This window comes from Lissotriton vulgaris, chromosome 9 (genome assembly GCF_964263255.1).
Source record: "Lissotriton vulgaris chromosome 9, aLisVul1.2, whole genome shotgun sequence".
NCBI lineage: Eukaryota > Metazoa > Chordata > Amphibia > Caudata > Salamandridae > Lissotriton > Lissotriton vulgaris.
In genome coordinates, this window is record NC_141697.1 from 95,100,597 (window position 1) to 95,117,218 (window position 16,622).

The following is a 16,622-nucleotide window of genomic DNA, read 5'->3' on the forward strand; positions in this document are numbered from 1 at the left end:
TACCAACAACACTCCATCGCGGTTGGCCTAAACTTGTGACTTTGTCTCAGTCGAGTGTGATCAGATAACCACAGTTTGTGCTTTCGGCTTTTAAACAGTATTTTTACCTAAACCTTTAAAATTGCAGATCTCCTGTCCTACTGATTGGATTTTTGATTTTTGTCGCTTGGTGTTCAATAATTTATTAAAATGTGCTCTATTTTTCTAAAGTGGTGTGAGATTTTTCTTAAGCACAGGGTAATTTGGGGTTTGCTTGTGTTTCACCCTGAAGGGAATTTCTGTGGTTGGCCTCTGTGTATTCATCCAAGACAGTAACATAAAGAGAGATTTACACAAAGGACTTCACACTACCCTTGTGTCACCCCAGACACCCTGGGACCAAAGCAGAAAGAAAGGAAATTCCAGAACCATCTGTGGGGCGGGGGGGGGGGGGACCCTGAGTACTTTCTTCCATTTCAAAGCTGGTACCAGGTATAAAAATAGAACCCTCAGACCCACTCTTCAGTACAGCACTGGACCTGTGCATACTACAGGAGAAGGACTGTTCTAATGGCAGACGACTACCATGCTGAAGGAGGACTGCCCTGCTCTCTGAGAATGAAGACTTGACCCGCTCCCTTCATCCCAGGCAGAGGGACTCTCTAACAGTGTAGATATTGATTATTCTTTACACGAAATACACACTCGATTTGACACCAAAATCATAACTTCCCCCTTACACATTTTCACGAAAAATATCACAGAAACGTTAAATTATCAGCACCATAAAAGTGTGCTTGATTAGCTTGATACAGTCGGACTAAACAGCTAATAATAATAACAAAATGTAATGAAGACTAATGAGAAGTTTTGCATTTCTATTGATTTCAGTTGCAGAGTGTTTTCACAAACTCGACATTGGTGCAAATCAATGTTGATAAGGTTTTATGCTTGAAACTTTCAGTATAAGTACCTAACATCATAAAGAACCTATATTAATGAAAACAATTTTGTGTTATTGATTTTTAGAATAAGTTTACTATTACTTTTTAAAAATCACGAGTAGGCATATTTAGCATTGTTCATTCTTATATAATAATTACTGACAAAACTATTATTTCTTAATATGAAACATTGGATTTACTATATTGTGTTTTGAATAGTTATTAATGAGTTGATTCACTAAAGAAGATGATTTCAATCCATGGAAATTCTCATGCTTAAGCTCAGTTTTTTCATGGCCTTGTGAAATGAACTTTATCATGTCTCTTTCAAATGTTGCTTTAACTGTTCCTGCCTAATGTAACAATTTGATTATGAATGAAGCCTTATTCCTTGTGTGGGTGAATTGGTGGGAACCGATCCTTTGACTGCATCCATGCAGGAGCGACAAATACAGTTTTCTTTTTGTAACTAACCTGTGAGGATGGCAAAGAATGTGGCTCCTCATGATAGCTTGGGAAAAAAGGTTGGAGTAACAAATAATACCTGACAAAGAGAAGATGAACTCACAATGGACAGAACACTGTGGTTCGATGGCTGAGGTTACAACTGCATCATCTATACTATAAAGACGAACTCCCCAAAGGAGGGGCAGAGACACAGATCGAAGAACGGTCTTACTTTTGGCCCTGTTTGTTCATCGACATGGGATACTATTGCAGTTGCCGCTGTAATTGCTGATCGATTTGGACACCTTTCTGTTGTAACCTAAGTTATGCTTTACCCTTTCTCCTGTTCCCTGCTTTCCCCCCTCCTTATTGTTCCTTGTTGGTACATTCCCTGTGTCAGCCAGGCACTCACTGTGGAATGTTGACACAGTGACCCGGGCTCCCAGGTTGACAAGCTGACGGCAGTCTGATTGTGAGTTATCTGACAATAAATAACTCTTGCACAAGAACATAGCGTCACTCTTCTCTACATTTCCTGGCGACGAGGATGAGGAAACTGGGCCAGGGACAGTGACTGCCGTTTCCCTGGTATTTATTGAATGCTTGTCAACGAGGAAAATACTTCACGGAGCCTGTGAGAAAAGATCTAAAGGATCGTGACAACAATGCTGGCGGACATGAAAGCTGTGGAAGCAAACAAGTAAGGTGACACAGCGACATCGTTCACCCGGTTCATCACTTATTTAAAAATAAATCCTCTCGGGTGTTCACGTCCTGCTCGGGTGCCTGGTCGGGCATCGCATGATTTGCAGTGACTGTGTCATGAGTGCAGGAGCGAAGTGAAACTGTAGGGGTCAGAGTGCCATTTATCGCATTCGGGTGCCGGGTCGGGCATCGTGCCTTCTGTTTTGACTGGGGTATTCAATTTACAGTGGGGGAAAGGAGTGTAGCCGTCAGGTCGAGCATCAAACTAACGTGCAGCGACCCAATTTGAGCGTTCAGGGCGACTCGAACAATAAAACATTGGCAAGGTTTTCAGGGCAGTCAGCGCACCTAATTACTCCGCTTCCCGCTGGAAGACGCTTTGAAGTAATCAGTATTCCCTTTCCCTGCACGAAGCCCCTGCGCGCTCAGTCACCGGCGCTCTGACCTACGCCGAGGCTGTAACCGATCCAAAGCTCCCTGCGCGCTCAACTGACGGCGCTCTGACTGCATCGCAACTGAAAGCAGCGCGCTCACCGTATGTCATCCTGAAGGGATTTTGGTGACTCCGCGCTTGGTGTCCGTTTCTTGCCCCTGTGTGGGGGCTCCGGATAAGCAGTGCAGAAAGTTGTATTCATCGAAGTGCACGTTCTGGAGACATTGGCTCATCCTGCAGTCGACATTGTTCTGACAGGAACTGCTCTGAGGGGAAGCCTCACCACAGGAAGTTCCCGCCAGTCAGTGGAAAGTGGCAGTTCAATTGGACCCTGTAAAGTAAATCTGTAGAAGCAGAAAGGGGACTGCACGAACACTGGGTTAATGGGATTCTCCTGTATTTTCATGATTTATGTTACACAGTTGGAAAAGTGAAGTCTTACTGCGTTTACATGTGTAATCCCTCAGCTTAGATCCACTGCAGCAAGAGACAGAGAGTTGTATTGCTTCTGGTGATATTTTGCAGTTCTATTAAGTAATTGACAGACAAATAGGATTTTTTTTTGAAGTTTTATGGCAATGGCAGGAGCAGGAATGAGCCAACCTCCACCCTTCCTCAATGAGTTAGGAGAACCAGTTATTCCCTGGAGAAGGTGGGAAGGTATCTTCAAATCTTACCTAATAGCCATTGGGGGTAGCAACTACACAAACATACGCAAACAACATATATTGCTACACAATTTAGGCACACATGGGAGGAAAATATACGAAGATATTACAGGGAGATTGGTTGAGGATGAGGATGAGGTGGTGGAGGAAGGGGTCAATGTTTATGAAAGCACGCTGAGGGAATTAGCGGCTCACTTTAAGGAGAAAATAAACGTGGTGATGGAAAGGCATAAGTTCTTCAAGAGAGTGCAGAAGAGGGAGGAGAAAGTGAGCAATTATATAGCAGTGTTAAGAGGGTTGTCAGCCACATGCGAGTTTGGTCAACTCACAGACTCTTTAATAAGAGACCAACTAGTGAGGTGCACCAATGACACAAAGATACAAGAGGAATTACTAACTAAGAACCCAAATCTTGAGGAGGCATTAAACATTGCTAAGGGACTAGAACACACGGCACGTTGCATGAGGGAAATGAAAGCACCAGAGGGGACTAACAGAGAGAGAGCTGAAGGTAAATCCAGTACAGAGAGTGAAACAGTTTGTAAAGTAGGTGACAAGAGTAAAGAGGTCAATCGCAGCAAGCCTAGTTCCTCTGTGTGTTATAAATGTGGTAGTCCCAATCACTTGGCCAATAATTGGAAATGTCCGGCAAGGAATGTACAGTGCAGAAAGTGCAACCGGTGGGGGCATTATTCTAAGGTGTGTAAGGCCCCGGGAAAGACAGTACATGTTATTGAGGAGACACACCAGGAAGAGGAAAGGGAAAAGTCTTACGTGTTTCAAGTGGGGGATGAGGAAGATAACAGTGATGATATTTACCCTAAATGTGATGTATTACTTGATGGGGTCAAGTTTAGTATGTTCGCAGATTCATGCTCCCCATATACTTTAGTAGACAAGAAAGTGTTCGATGACAAATTCGCCAACCACCCTGTAAAATTGTTGCCTCCAGATATCAGTCCCAAGGGTTACAATGAAGGGAAAATTCCCCTGGAGGGCATGGTGACTATGAGAATCTCATTTAAGGATAGACACACAGTAGGAAAGGTGTATGTGTCCACGAGGATCAACTCTATTGAGCTGGAAACATCAGAAGCAGTTGGGGATCACTCTTGACCCAAACAATAGAGAGCAGGTGTTGTTGATTGAACCTGAAGGAATATCAGAGGATCTCACCAATGAGTTCAGAGAAGTGTTCAGTGATAGATTGGGTGTATTTAAGAATTACATGCACAAGATAGTGTTAAAGGAGGGAGCTGTGCCAGTAGTGCACAAGACCAGGTCCATACCATTGCGCATGAGGGAGCCCCTCCAGCAGGAACTTCAGAGACTAGTTAGTGAGGGGGTCATTACAGAAATTGAGAGTTCAGCATGGCTAGCCCCGATTGTCATCATGGCCAAAGATAAAGGGAACAGCATAAGACTCTGTGTGGACCTGAGAGACCTGAATGCGAACATCCTTGTGGACAGGTTTCCCCTTCCCAGAATAGGGGAGATGCTAAGCACCATAAGGGGGGCCAAGTATTTCAGTGTGCTGGACCTATCGTCGGCCTATTATCAAATCAAACTGCATCCGGATTCCCAACTACTGACAGCGTTCACGACCCCATTTGGAAATTTCAAGTTTCAGAGAATGCCATTTGGTTTGGCATCAGCCGCTGCTGCTTTCCAAAGAGTCATGCAACATGTATTAAAAGACTGTAGGAACACCATCTGTTTCCAAGACGATATACTTATCTTTGGAGGATGTGAAGAAGAACACAATGAAATGGCTAGAAGGGTCTTGGAAAAGTTGAAAGAGGTAGGCTTCACCACGAAACCCTCCAAATGCAAACTAGGAGTAAGTTCGGTGGACTACCTGGGACACACCCTCTCTGAAGACGGCATCAAGCCAAAGCATGACTTAGTGAAGGCAGTGGAGAATGCTCCCGCTCCCAAGAGTAAAGAGGACATACTGTCTTTCCTAGGTCTGGCAGAATATATGGCCAAATTTATTAAGGATTTTGCGATGGTGTCGCAGCCGCTAAGAGACCTGATAAAGAAGGACAGTGTTTTTGATTGGGGAAAGGAACAAGAAACGTCCATGAAGTGCATAAAGAAGGCAATCATTGAGGCTCCATTTATAGGGAAGTTTGATCCTAACGGTGTAACCATCATCTCCACGGATGCAAGCAACAGAGGCATTGGGGCAACTCTTGCGCAGAGAGAAGGCAGCAAGACAAACGTGATAGCCTTCGCAACAAGAACACTCACATTGTCTGAAAAAAATTACTCGACCATAGAGAAGGAGGCCCTAGCTGTGTATTGGGCCATTTGTCACTACAAATTTTTCATTTGGGGAATTCCGTTTGAAGTACAGACTGACCACAAACCTTTGGTTTCCCTGTTCACCAAAAAGGACATGGAAAGCATGACGCCAAGGATAGCAAAATGGGCAGTGGGCCTACAAGCCTACAACTTCAGAGTATCCTACATACCTGGGCAACAAAACAGAGTTGCAGACTTCTTATCGAGAGCGCCCGCAGAAAGAGAAGAGGAAGAAGAGGAGAAGGGTAGCTCAATCCTGGAGGTGCGTTTAGCAGCAGTGGAAAAGGTGTCGTGGGAAACACAGATGGAACTAGACGAAGTATTGAAGAAGGTGAGGAGATATATATTATCCGGATGGCCCAAGAAATGCAAGGACATGGAGTCAGAGATCCAGCCATATTGGAATGTGAGAGAGGAGCTATCGGTGGAAGGGGATTTCATACTGAAGTCAGGGAAATTAGTCCCTCCAGAAGCCTTAAGAAACCAAGTAGTGGAACTGGCCCACGAAGGACATCTAGGAAGAAGCTTGTGCAAGGCCAGACTTCGAGCAGACTACTGGTTTCCTACAATGGACAGAGAAATGGAGGACAAGGTACGTGATTGCTACGCGTGCGCGCTGAGTGATAAAACTAAGATCACGAGAAGAGCACCGCTGTCACCAGTTGAAGTTCCGGAAGTGCCGTGGAGCAAGTTAGGATTTGATATAGCGGGTCCCATCCATGGTAAAGGACCCCAAGACTGTTACTTATTGGTCCTAGTAGACTACTTCTCAAGCTGGATAACTTGCAAGACCGTCCACAGCGTGAGCACCAAAGTGATAGTAGATTTCCTGAAAGAGGTGTTCACACTAGAAGGTATACCCTCAACACTGGTGACCGACAATGGCATGCAACTGGTTTCGGAAGAGATGAAAGATTTCCTCAAAGACTGTTCAGTGACCCACATTCGCACACCACTGTATTGTCCCAAAGCTAACGGAAAGGTGGAGAGAGTCAACCGAATGCTGAAGGAGTTCATACAGTTGGCCAACCAGGCGGGGGAGAACATAGAGGAAGCCATAAGGGACATGTTGTGGGCATACCACACCACGCCTAAGTCTACCACGGGATGCACGCCCTTTGAGTTACTGAGGGGAAGAAAAGCGGGCACCAAACTCACACCAGGTTGGATGGGGAGAAAACAAACAACGGAGATCGAGCACGAAGAGGTCAAGAGGAAGATTGAAGACAGTCAACAGAAATACAAGGAATGGTATGACAAGAAGTGGGGAGTGAAGGAAAGAGAATTTCAGGAAGGTCAAGGAGTCTATGTGAAGAAACCCGAGAGACTATGGAGAGGTGGTAACAAGTTCTATGCCTCCAAGACCATCCGTCGACCAAATAGAAATTCTGTGGTCATGGAAGATGGGAGACTATGGAGCCATGATCGAGTGGTTCCAGCAGAAGGGAGAGAACATAGGACGGTAGGGAGAAGAGCAGGAGGTAATGACATCAGAGAAACCATCAGACAAGACAGAAGGAGTGACAGATTTAGAACCTCTCCTCAGTGGCACAAACAGTACATAATGAGATAGACACATACATTACAGTCATAGTATTCCATTCACCTCAGTATAGATTTCCGGATTCTCCCTTGGTATTTCCCTTAAGGGGGATGATGTGTTGTAACCTAAGTTATGCTTTACCCTTTCTCCTGTTCCCTGCTTTCCCCCCTCCCTATTGTTCCTTGTTGGTACATTCCCTGTGTCAGCCAGGCGCTCACTGTGGAATGTTGACACAGTGACCCGGGCTCCCAGGTTGACAAGCTGACGGCAGTCTGATTGTGAGTTATCTGACAATAAATAACTCTTGCACAAGAACATAGCGTCACTCTTCTCTACATTTCCCTTTGCGATAACATCAACTCAATGCTTTAGTTTTTTTCTGTCCAATGAATTTGCTTACTGAACTCCAATGGATTGGGTTGGTGTGAACCAAAATGTGATCTTTCCCAATTTTGTTCTTTCCCCAAGTTCATGGACATTTCCCTAGAGCAGTGTTTCCCAAACTGTGGTCCGCGGACCCCCAGGGGTTCGTGACACATTTCCAGTGGGTCCTCAGGCAGTAATTTTAAAAGCACAACAAAGTTCCTTGTAGAGTAAGCAGTTTTCCAGCAACAATAAAAGTGTCAAGCTAACATCAATGTTTAATGTACCTGCTGGAGAGAGCTGAGAGATTTGTCAAGTTGCAGCTTTGACTTATCTATCTAATGTAGCACAGAGGGTTAATATGCCTACTGCAAAGAACGTGTACCATGCATTTAAAAAAAACTGTTTTTTATGTGTATAGGTTAGTGGGTTACTGCTTTTGTCACAGAGATTCTTTTGTTTCTTTGCAGTTCATAAGTGACAATCGTAATCTAGCACAGTGACCTATAAAATGTCATCAAAGAGCTGCTTGCAAACTGCATGGTATAAGTTAGAAACATATGTTTTTTCCAAGTGGTTCATTATCCTGATGCTGCTAAAAAGGTTTATTTGGGTCGAAATACATTTTTATTGTTAAAGTCAATGCTAACCACTGTGTTATGTTCTAAAACCTGAGTTTGTGCTTCTCCAGCACTGTTTAAAAATGCCTACCAGTATGAATGACATGTGAATCCTACACCTTGTAGTCGCATTTGCCTTATGTAACATTTTCTATAAACTAATTTACACAAATAAATAATTGTCTCTATGGGGCAGATTTACAAGGAAATAAACTCGGTGTGTGCCGCAAGCCATTTGGATGCGCCACACTGAGTCACTTTCAAAGCACAGGGATGCAACATATTTACAACAATATGTCGCTTCCCCCTTCGCTTGCGCACAAACTGCTGCCATGCCCCTGCACAGGCACATTTGCAACATGGTGCAAGGATGCCTGCATCATGGGGAGATTGTTTATATGCAGAATGCAACACGCATAGAAAGAGGAAAGAACTGAGGAGAAATTAATACATTTATCCTCGTTGCGCCTCCCTATGCCTCCCCTAGGGGGGGGACATCGTTTACAACGAAACTTTTACCACGCACTACCATTACAACGCAGGCATTACAACGAAAGTCGTTACAACCACTTTCGCTGGAGGGCGCTGTTGGATAGGGAATAGTTTAATTTTCTATCCAACACCTTCCCTACTATCCACGGGGACTGGAGTTGGAATAGAAAATTAAACTATTCCACTATCCAGCGCCCCCCAGCGCAAGTCATTGTAACGACTTGCGTTGTAATGACTTGCGTTGTAATACGTGCGTTGTAAAGGCATGCGTGGTAAAAGTATGCGTTGAAACGTCATACAACCACCCTGGGGAGGCATAGCATTCAGAGACATTTCCAGATTTACGATTTCTAGTAAATCTTGAAATGTGTCTGGTTTCATTGCTGTTGCGTGGGAACAGCCACAGCAACACTTAAAGAACACTCCTTTCACGCAAAGTGCTGTGTGCAAATGGGCCATAATTACAAGACCAGGAAAAGTCCCGCAGGGTAGCTTTTCCTGACTTGGATATTAGGGGGACTAAAATGCACCACAGGAGAGTCACTTTTTGCGAAGCACCTGTGCCGCAAGGAGCTTGTAAATCTGCCCCTATATGTGTGTGATGAAAGTGCTTTGACATCCTTCAATGGTATGAAAGATGTTATAAAAACAAATGAAATACATGTGACAGAGGGGTTTGGAGAGATGAGAGTCACTGTTGAAGGGTGACAATAAGGGAATCATTGAAGAACCCCAACAAAGATTGCCGTATCCTGGCGCATAGTAAGGCCATCATTTACTATTCTTTAAAAGCTGATACAATTCAATACATAATGATACATTTGTTACTGAATGCAGCATTGTTTCCTACATTTTATTGGGGGGAGAGCCTCCCAAAGCCCAAAGTCTCAGAGGTGCCTGTTTCTGCACAAAACAATACTGGTTGTACGTGCAAAAGTGCCTGCGTTGGCGCTTGGTAGCCACAAGTGCACCGTTGCAGAGGGGGAGCAGGAGTGCTCCATTTCACACAGCGCAGCACACCATGTCCTACAAGACAGAACTCCTACCATACATCCAAAATTGCCATAACATTCCATGAACTGTGAAATAAACATCACCATGTATTCTTGTCGCATTACGTCTTAATGCTTCCTTGCACATGTATATCACAACGTACACTGATATACCACATAATCAATTTTTATATCATTTTTATATTAACCTGAAGTTTTAATCAGCCTTAACATGGATGCTAAGTTTCATGACTCACACAGGCCTAGAAGCCATTTTATTTTGAGATAGTACATCTGCACATATTCTGCATTGCATAATAAATCATGGCCCCACTTGCAATGTTGGCACCAGAAGCATGATATTAGGAAATTTGTGAATTCAGCACTATGTTTATGTATCTTTATCTTCATTTCAAGGACTCCTTCCATTCTCTCTGTAAAATGATCCAGTCTCCTTCTCATTAGATAGTTTTGTTGAAGTAACAGTTTAGGTCACTTTTTTATGACCCATACAACTGCCTAAAATTGCATGCTCCAACTGGCATTTTGAGTGAAAGCTCAGGTAGGTTGAAATGACAATTGCCCCTTGATTATTTCCTGTGCTGCTTGCTATTTTCACATTAAATGCATGTTACACTTTTAGGTTTTCCCAATGGTTCTGTTTTATTTAAATCACCTGCTATTACAATGCCCAGCATCACTAGTTACCACAAATTGACTTACACACATCTACATCAATTTCACTTAGCAAATTTTTGTTTGCAGTTTGCATGAACCTGGCCTGTGGGTATTAGAGTACTTTACAAGGGCACCAGAATATGTTAGACTTTCTTATATCATGTGATTTTCCTAGAATCACATGGTGTTGAGCTGATGCCGGAGTTCTAGCCTGGTTCTCCATTTTCAAAGTCAACAGCTCTAGCCCAAAACGCCAAAAACACTCACCCACAACTCACTGAAGTTCACACATTCACTTAAAATCCGAAATAACCTTTCACGCTACTGAGGGCATGTTTCACAAAGGTAAACTTAAACTTCTGTCTAAGTTTAGGATTGTTTGGTATTCACAAAGGGATTTATGAGCAGTATCTTTATGAGTGCAGTATCTCCGCACATAAAAATGTAGGACAGTCCTATCTTCTAATCTGCAGAGCTCCTACTCATAAATCCCTTTGTGAATACCAAAAATTCCTAAACTTACACAAAAGTGTAAGTTTACCTTTGTGAATTAGGCCTTGATAGTATATCTTCACAAGGTGCACCATGTTTCAGTCTGCGATGGAAGCCCTAGCAGTCTGTAGTAAAGCGACATCAACAAGTGCTTAATTTGAGCTTGTGGTTTCCAGTCTCGGCACTGGCCCTTAATTGCTGGCACCAGCACTTAATTGCCAGAACCAGCACTTACGACAGCTGCCACATGGTGGCGGTGTTTGTGTAATTTAGAGATGAGCAGAAAAACTGTTGCTTGTTAATTCAACATACATTCAAAACAACTGATACCTTCCACCCAAGCCATTCTTAAAGATTTGGCCGCCTCAAACAGTCTGAAGTGTCAAACTTGTAGCAGAGTGACGGTTAGTAGTTGAGTAAGTGCAGTGCAATGTATGGTGCAAACTGCGGGGTCTCCTGACGAGGGCTCCGGCACTTTTTTTTTGGCAAATTAAGCACTGCATGAAACCCCATCAATGTTAGATTGTGCACTATGCACACACCAATTGTGTAATATAACATGGCATAACTTAACATGCATTTCACTCTGCAACGTTGAACTGTGCATACACCCTCTCCTCCTGCCTACAGTGGCCTGATTTGTTTGGTGACATTTCCTAACTTTATAAGTCCAAATGTGAGAAGAGTTGCAGCACTGTCTCTCTTTCTAAAAACGTGGCTTGAGTCCTGTTCCTGGAGGGAATGATGGCCGTAATGATGAGGTTTTTGATTAATCAATAACTAGCTTGGGAAGCTGAAATTTATGACATCGGCCCCTCCATTTTATGAAAGAAGTTATTACAGAGGCTGAAATTCTCATCTTCCCAACATTAATTAGTAATTACAAAATCATAAAAGGAAGAAATGGAACTCCCTCCCATTGCATAAAGAGCCCAACAGAGAAGCTGTCTTGGGTGAGTCATATAATGAGAGCCATTATTTGGACCCCATGAGCATGATTGAGAAATTGATTGGCTGCAGGTATTTGCTTCAACTTTATGCGGTGGGTTTGATTGAGATGGCTCTTGGTCTAGAGGGGGAGCAAGAGATAAGAAATCTCATCCGTGCATGTCAGCTAATCAGTTTCACATAAAAAGTCTAAACACATACTTCTAGGTGCTGGAAAAAAAATGCAAAACATCTGGTTTCAAATTATTTCTCAAATAATATTTCCACATCAAGGTGGTGGGTCACAGGAGCGAACATTAACCAATGTATCAGGGTGATTCGCCTTTCGCGAAATGGATGAAGTTTCTTTACTTCTCCCAACCTTGTAAGATGCTAAGGACCTGATTTATATCTTGGCGGTACGCATACTCCTTCGCAATGGTAACGGATAATACATACGGCAAGAAAAAGTCACCCTATCCGATTTAGATGCCTGCAGACCATAGGTTTAATCACATCAGAGACTACTCCGTCTCTACCGTGATTAAACCCTTACAACAGCCCTGCGGAGTAAGGTCGGTAGGAGACAGAACCTCTAATTCTGTCCACCTGATTTAGATGGGCGGAATTAGAGGTCAATTTTCACTGCCCGTCACCGCCAGGAAACCAAACATATACTACTACTACATAATTTCTAATTTAAAACATTTCTAAAGCGCAGCGTACACCATGCGGTTTCTTGGCGCTAATGTACATGTATTACTGTTATCAGATAAAATAGGTGTCCTAAGAGGAATCAGTTTTCTTTTGTCCAGCGCGCAATGGCCTCCATACCATTCTCTGGATGTTTTCATTTTTTTTGCCCCAGGTCTCGATATAGCTAAAGAAGAACTTGGGTATTTCCGGCATAAAAGTAAATGTTGAATCCATAATTCCATACAAGGGCCTCCTATACATATGAAAACACGTTTTTAACTTGCTATCTTTGCTAAAAAGTTAACCTGCAAACAACCACACAATCTCGCATTTCATTAGAAACTAAAAAGCTAAAATCAAAAAGAAATTCAGCCCAACGCCAGACTAGGAAAAATCGGAGAAATGCAAATCTGTTCTATAATTACAAGCAAGCTCAAAAAGCTTTCAGCTCAACCATCAAAAGGGACAAACATGAAGAGGCCGACCAGTTCTGGCTGAAGCTAGTCCACGCAAGTAAGAATTCCAACCCAAAGTCATTTAGGTCGTTAGTGAATAGGGGGCTACTAGGCGGAAGTGGGCAAGGTAGCGCAAACATAAGCGAAGAAGAATGGACCCTTTTATTAACAAAGCACTTCAGCAAACACACAACAAGGGATGTTCATCCCAGCTCCCTTCCATCAATCGAGCCAGCGCCACCACCACTTGAAGGCATAGGCAAGACTGGGCATAACAACTCAGTCAACCATGCTCAGGAAACGCATATAAATGACAGAAAGGACCAGCTAGATGACACCATGACCGAGACTTTGATGCACCAGAAGCACTCAGAAACAAAATTGTCCGCAAAATTAGTAAAGGCAGGTCAGAAGGAGCTCCTGGTCCTAATGGCCTTCCCCAGGCCCTGTTTAAATTGGATGTAATCCTGTGGTCTGAACATTTGGCTCCTCTGTTTTCATGCTGCTGGCTCAACCGTAATATCCTGGAGTTGTGGAAAGGAGACATTAGCCATCCCATCTATAAAGGTGGCAGGAGAAACTACCCTAAAAACAACAGAATGATAGATCTTCTCGATGTCGAATTTAAATACTATGCATGTATTTTATTGGAAGAGCTGTCGTTCTGGGTAGAACCAACAAGGCGCCTCCCCTTTAACCAGGCCAGCTTCGTCACCAAGTCAGGAACTGCAAGCAACCTACCTGCACTAACCGTGTTGATGGAAAAAGCAGCAGTCCAAAGTATGCAACTCCACTGCTGCTTCGTCGACTTCAAAGCTGCCTTTGATCGGGTGCCGCAGGACTGCCCAACTAGGGAAGATTACTATTTTCCTATTATACGGTCAGAAGATCATGTTGGGGAATAACATTATAACATTGAATAATTTACAACCAAAATCTTCAAACGAGCATGGCGCTTGCCAAGATCTTCATCACTAACTCAAGTCAGGTTTCAACTTGACCTATTAGATCATCATGGCGTTGAGGCCGGCGCGTTCATCAACCTCTGTAACAGACAGTGCAACTTTCGGGAAGGAAGTCTGGAGGTAAAAGTCTGGAAAGAAATATCAACCAGCCAAATCAGCCAAAAACATCAGCGGCACCTGGAACACTCCCTATAGTTACTTGCTGTCGAGGAATACTGGGGAACAAATCCATCCCAGCAGGCATTAAAATCTGTCATCAAGAGAAGAGTTCGGCTCTGGTCTTTTCATTCTGACAGGGCTAAATTGTCCAGAAGGAAACACAACTGGGCGGTTATTTCACTTCAAACGGGGTGTCGAATCATCTTACTTATCAAGCACGTACGCACTTTTTTGGAAGCTAAAGTTTATGGCACTGAGGATGAGGGAATGGCCTTTCTTAATGTACTTAACCGAATGGCTGCTCCCCAGTGTTAACATCGAATGTAGGGAGTGCGGCTATCATTCTGAAGCAATGGAGCACATAGTCTGTGCATGTCCCGCATGGCTTAACGAGAGAAGGACCTTGCTACGGGTTGGATAGAACAAACTCGGAGTGCAAAAATGCCAACAAGCTATAACAGCTTCTATGAACTCAGAAAACACGATGCTCAACATCCGTTTTTACTAAATTTGTGAGTAGAGCGGCCAAAGAACTTGGGAATAACAAGGCCAGAAATTCCTTAGCCCTTAGCAGTACGACCATGTCGCCCCTTAATCTATCTACGAACCCTTGATCATCCTGTGACGTTTATTTGAATACTGCGTTTTTCTCCAATTTTAATTACTCACAAGATCTTACCTTGGAACTTTTTAGAAAATTTACGCCCGGCTTGTTCCTTGCTTGACTTAAAAAACAATGCTGCAGCCTTTTTGACATCCCAGGTTCGGGACATTACCGATTATTTATCAATTATGAGATATTTTATTTTAACACTTTCTTTTCAATAATCCGTCTTTTCAATGTTTGTATACATGAAATATACGTTTATTTAATTTGGTATGGTTTTAAGTAATCAAACGATAAAGATCAATTGAATTGGTACGTCTTTGAGCAGATTCCTGCTGATGTGGGATGAAGTATATATCAGTTTTTGTTGCACCTTGAGAGGCATACACCAATTCTCAAAGCTCTTTGAGGCACATCGGATGATTAAATCTGATGATTGTCACTGTAGCATGAGCAGAGGTGAGGAACACACAGCCTCTAGGTACACCCTGAGAAGGAGCCAGCATGTTTAGTAGTCGATAATTTTTCTTGCAATGGAGGTGATCATTTTCCCAGCTCTAGAAGCACCTTAACACAAAGGAGATGAATATATTCTATACCTGTGTAGACACTTGGGGCCTCATTAGCATGACGGGTGGACTTTGCCCGCCCGTCATCCCATCGTAAATCAGGACCGCCCGCCATAAGGGTGGGGGTACCGGTGGTGCTATTAGGATGTGCCCGCCACAGTGGCAGGCACATCCTGTATTTTCAGCATTGTGGCGGGCGGTGCTCTGTGCACCGCCCGCCACAATGCTGAAAACGCACTTTCACATTGTCATTTACAAAGCGGCAGGCACAGCGCGGTGCCTGCCGCTTTGTAAATGACAATGAAGGGGGTACCAGAGGAACCCCCTATGTGCACCCCCACCTGTACTACACTCTGGGGGCCCACAGGCACTGAAAACCAGACATCATAATATGGCTGGCGGTGTCTATTAGACACCGCCACCATATTATTCCTTTTCCGCTCCGGCCACAAGGCGTCCGGGGCGGAAAAGCGGCGGACGGTCTTTCCGTCCGCTGTGGTCCCCCCGCCTTCCTAATATGGCGGGGGGAATCTGGTTATGATATTGGGCGGATTGCTTCCGCCAGACTGGCGGTGGCTAACGCCAGCCTGGCGGAGGCAATCCGCCCGGTATCATAATGGACCCCTTAGTCTTGCTATACCTTGAGGTGGATGGTGAATGCAGAGTTTCTTGGTGCACCTCCATATAGAAATGTTGATGGCTCTGTTTCAATATTTTCATTGTCACAGAGATGATGAGTGTGCTGGTTTGTGATGCTCCATAATTTTTGAAAAAAACACAGTAGTGAACACAATTACAAAGCCTCTTAGAGTTTCCATCCTCCGCTTTGCTAACTCCACTAGCCCTATTTAACAACTTAGTCATTTGTGGTCCTTTTTCTTTCTCTTCGTTGTTCTTGACTTGTCTTCACATTCCTCTTTTTTTAAACATAATTATGTATGGCACAGAATTTTTTATTGACTATATGTACTTTTTATAAAAGAAATTTCAAACAAAAATGAAGAAAATAATATAAATAAACTATAAATACTATTTTGTATACAAACAACATGATTGGTTTTCATTAATATTGCCTACATGTCACAACATTTAATGTATTAATTTGTGTGTGTTTTCCCTGGGTTTTAGGCTTTGTAATTGTGTTCACTGCTGTGTTTTTTCAAAAATTAGTTTACCTCAGTCCCTACTAGTAGTAAACTCATTAGGAGTAGGGGTCCCCGTTTTTTCCAGATTGTGATGCTCCATAATCCAGAGGTTAGAAGTGGGCACTGTTTTAGCGCACCCATGGAACAGAGATAATGAATGGGCTGAACACCTGAAGGAGAGGGTGATCTGTTACATATGACATGTAAATTGCCAAACGAATATTAAAGACCCCAGGAAGTGAATATGCGCCTGAGTCTGCACTCTCCTCTCACCCAGCCAATCATGTCTGCTTTCACTGGTGGACACTGTGTAAAGTCTTCGGGTCCTAGAAATACCGCCCACAATATTATGGTGCATTAATATTCTCAAATCAATATTTTGACCTCCAATCCATCAGATGTTGACATGCCCATTATTTTCTCTGCTGAACTTGTC